Genomic DNA, 5,000 nt, shown 5'->3' with positions numbered 1-5,000 from the left:
AGAAGAGATGTGACCATAAATATGGTATATTTGATCTTCTATTCTAATACAGCATGGAGAGAGAGAGAGAGAGAGAGAGAGAGAGAGAGAGAGAGAGAGAGAGAGAGAGAGAGAGAGAGAGAGAGAGAGAGAGAGAGATATTACATTAGAAATAGTTTTCTAGCACGAGATGCAAAGCATCCAGATTTATCTTCATCGTCATTTTCTTGGAAGAGGCAATTATCATCCCTATCCTTTTTATCCTTTCTCTTCTTCTTTTTCTTACAATATCCTTCCCCATTTTAGGAGGAGTCTCTCAACCGAGTGTTTGAGAAAGGCAGTTTTTTTTTTTTATTCCTTACCATTGACAAGGATGGAACTCCATTTGGAGTTCCGGATGCGTCATTAGATAACTTCCATAGGAAGATCGTTTACTGTATGTCTTTGGAGACAATACTTTATGAATATCACGTTTCAGTCTAATGATCCTTTTCATTTCCTACGACGATCTCTCTCTCTCTCTCTCTCTCTCTCTCTCTCTCTCTCTCTCTCTCTCTCTCTCTCTCTCTCTCTCTCTCTCCCCCATAGGATATGTTAAAAGGAAAAGGTCTATAGATAAAAAGTAGATAGTACTCTCTCTCTCTCTCTCTCTCTCTCTCTCTCTCTCTCTCTCTCTCTCTCTCTCTCTCTCTCTCTCTCTCTCTCTCTCTCTCTCTCTCTCTCTCGCACAATGATACAATAATATGATCTGCAGATAAAAGAAAAGATAATCTACAAGACCATATTAAGAATCAATTTTTTTTTAAATGGCAAACCTCCTCCAAGGTTGATTATTGGATTTTTTTCAAAAAGGTGCCTCCTCCCTTAAATGTTCCATCCATATCTCTCCTAAAATCAAAACACTTTTGTTCATGAGGCCCACCCTTTCATAAATTCCAGAAAAACTTAGGATGATTATATTAAAGTACTATCACTAATAGGCGAACACAAAGACAGACGCAAATATAAAAGATTAACACGACCTTATTCTGTGATATCAATGATGGTCAAGAAATATAAAATATTTTTACTCAAAACCGAGATTATTATCCTTGAGTTGTTCATAGAAGATATGTTAAACTTCTGTAATCTGTCACATGATAAACCTCTTTGTTTTATTCAATAAATTAGCGTTACAATTAAAAGGGTCACTAACAGTGACACATCAGAAACCAGTCAGGATTGCGTCATTCAATTACAGTCAATTTTTATTGAATTTTTGGGTAACAACTTCCATTTCGTAGCTTTAATCGTCAGCATTTGTCTCAAAAATTATAAAATATAAAAAAAAAATAATTATATTGCAACATTAAAGAATTAACAATCATTTCGTCATTCAAGAAAATTAGATTTTACGTTGTATTCATTGTGAAATAAACATTGTTCCGTTATCCAAATACAATATGTTGTCTGTTGCTTCGATTTCAAAAAGTCAACCTTTTCATCGGTCAAATTCAATTCCTTTTCTCTTAAATAAATTTTCAAATGATTTTGGGTTTCGTCATTCCTTCAATTTCATTTATTGTTTCTTCCTTTTCCAAATAGTTTCCCATCCATCATTCTATTAACATTGTTATTTAGTTCAATCAATATCAAAATAGCTTCTTTCCCCACTTCTTTATTATCTGACCCTTTCTTGATAGACTACCTTTTGACATATTCTTATTACATCAGTTTTTTCGTCAATTTACTTTCAATTGAAGACAAGACAAGAGCAGATTTCCTTTATCACCCAATGGTAAATCCTCATTTACCACTAGCTTACACACAGGTTATGCTCTGCAATATTCCAAAACTGAATATCGTATCAACAATGTTTCTGTAATGGTGGTGAGAATGGTTTTCTGTTGCATTTACCTCAAAATAATCTAAATTTCTTCACTGAATTGAATTGCTTTACTGTTGCATATATTTCAAAAGAGTATTATAAATAAGATTTATTCCCTCAGGTTCTGAACAAAGCACAAAAGATAAATCCTTCTGGAAACCCTAACCTTGCACAAGGATGAAGCGGTCTAACGTTTTCCTGGACTTGTCGTTATAACTGCATTTAAGTGTATTGTTTGAAATCTCTTGTTTCGGTTAGTTAATTGCCATATTGCTTCTGAGGGGAAGATTCAAAGAAGCTCGTAGCTAAAACTAGTCCGAAATTAATTTAAAACGTATAATAATTCAGACATCAAACAAGCGTTTTATACAGTCACAAAAACAGATTCTACATAATGGAGAGGAGGTTTCTAACTATATATACATACATATAATATATATATATATATATATATATATATATATATATATATATATATATATATATATATATATATATATATATATATATATATAGTTAAGAAAGGGGGAGGGGATGGGAAAGATTGAATCTGCATGTGTGTGCATATCTATATGAACATTAGTTTAATTTTTGACGGCTCGTGTACACTAGTTTAAGATATTTAATTAGACGTTGTATTTTAAACAACTGTAGTTTGATTTATGTTATTTTTTTGTAATTTTAATTTGGCTTTACATACCTATTAGAACAGCTTATTTTTCCCAAAGGGATTCCAATGCAAAGCTAAGCTGCTCTTATTGGAAAGGTTTCTTGTCAATAGTTCCATTAATAAGCAAAATCTTGCTTCATATTGAATCTCAATCTAGGATTCTAGGTGTTACTTCCACAGCAATGTTACTACAAATTTTCAAGAAAAGCCTTAAAACAATGGCTTGATCTCATTTAATCTATGACCGGTTTGATTTCAAAGAACTTTTAAAGATTAAATGAATTAAGAGCGTCTCATATCCTGAAGTATATTCACTACATACGCTGTTCTGGTTTCAAACAATCTATCTGTTACCAATTTATTGAACCTTAATTACCTTCGCTTACTTTACTTTCAATTATCTCTAATTTTATGGTTTAAATTGACTTTTAAATTTCTTTCTCCCGTTACGGGCTACTATTCATCCCAAGGACTTGTAGCAATTTGCTTTTAAAGGTTTAAAGCTCGATCATGAATGGCAGAGGCAAAGAGCAGTGACAATGCCACAGTTAGCGATTACAATTACCTAGAGACTGACCATATACACATATGATCAGTGACTAAGACCCCTCTCCACCCAAGTTAGAACCAGGGAGGGCTAGGCAATGGGTGCTGATGACTCAGCAGGTAGAAATTTAGGCTACCCCAAACCCGTCCATCCTCAGATCACAGAGATGGAGAGGTTGCAGACACAAGAAACGATCGAGGCTGGATTACTACGAGACTAAACGGGGACTTTAGTACCATTAATTTATTTTAATTGTTTATCTAATTGTTTATTACTTTTCATAAAGTTAATATATTTACTTATTTCCTTTCCCAACTGGGCTATTTTCCTTGTTGGAGCACTTGGGCTTATAGCATCCTGCTTTTTCAACTAGGATTGTAGCTTAGCTGCTACTACTACTACTACTACTAGTAATATTAATAATGGTAACAATAATAATAATAATTATAATAATAATAACTTGACATAGGAAACAAATTATACATTTATTCTATACTAGTGTACGCAACCCATCAATAATAACGGTGAAATATTTCGATAGATATGCATGCAAACGTACACGCACCCACTCTTTCCAGGGTATGACTACTCTCTCCCCCCCCTCCCCCCCTCTCTCTCTCTCTCTCTCTCTCTCTCTCTCTCTCTCTCTCTCTCTCTCTCTCTCTCTCTCTCTCTCTCTTGTCACAGAGTTATGGAGAAAGCTTAGTGTCACTATATATATATATATATATATATATATATATATATATATATATATATATATATATATATATATAAGAAAGACCTGGAGATACTCTACTTTTTAATCAAAAAGGCCAATTTCAGAAATTTGACTCTAGGAGTAGGAAGCAGCATTACGACGCCAGATCATTAGCAACGCGTTCGCCTTGCATTCACATGGCAACAGTTCGATCTCAACCCATGACTAAGTTAAATCTGTTCACTGGGGAGGTTTCTGCTGTGCTTTCGGCACCAAAGTGGGGGGGAGGGGGTGTCCAGGTTAACGTTCTGATGCACATCACTTGGAACAATACTAGATCTGAAATCAGATACTTTTAACTTGAAATAATAATAGAATAACTTACTTTTCCACACAAAAAAATTTCAAATTTCCTTCAGTATACAGGTAAAAAAAACTTGTTTCACAAGGCAACAAATATGAGAGAAAAGGTTAAGATATCAAATAGGTGAACATTAATATTGTGAAAATAGAAATGCTTTTTCCTGTTCGTTGAGAAAGAAACATTCTCAAAGATGGCGTCATTTCAGAGGCAGAAAAAAAAAGTCATGGAGAAGGCATCTCATAATCATTCGCCCGATGACCATGGAGGATTTACAGCTTTCGTCATTTAGGTTCTCTCTCTCTCTCTCTCTCTCTCTCTCTCTCTCTCTCTCTCTCTCTCTCTCTCTCTCTCTCTCTCTCTCTCTCTCTCTCTCTGTACTGCGTCTCCCAACAGTCGACTATTAAACAACTATCTAGGTCACCACTTGCGGTTTAAAGGTCACTCATGAATAGCAGAGACAATGGACAGGATAATGTCCTTGAGATAGACCATATATTATCATTATTCAATTTATTATTATTACTTGCCAAACTATAACCATAGTTTGAAGAAACAGGATGCTATAAGCTCAAGGGCTCCAACAGGTTAAATAGCCCCATGAGGGTATGAAATTAGGAAACGGCTAGAATAGTGTGCCTAAGGGCTGATTCACACCTGACACTCACGCTCACCCCCAAGTCACGGTCAAGCTCTCACTCAGCTCATTTTACTGGTGTGTTCACATATGCCGCTCAAGCTCTCCTGAGCTCGGTTTGTTTTGTGTTGGCACTGGTGAACCATGTGTGATTTTTCGGCTCTAGAATTAGCGGGTATAGCCATGGCGCTGGATGAGGAAGAGGGAGAGAGAAAAAGGAGGAGATTTTGGGTGCATCC

The sequence above is a fragment of the Palaemon carinicauda genome, chromosome 21 (assembly GCF_036898095.1).
Source record: "Palaemon carinicauda isolate YSFRI2023 chromosome 21, ASM3689809v2, whole genome shotgun sequence".
NCBI classification, from domain to species: Eukaryota; Metazoa; Arthropoda; class Malacostraca; order Decapoda; family Palaemonidae; genus Palaemon; species Palaemon carinicauda.
This window is presented reverse-complemented; position numbering follows the sequence as displayed.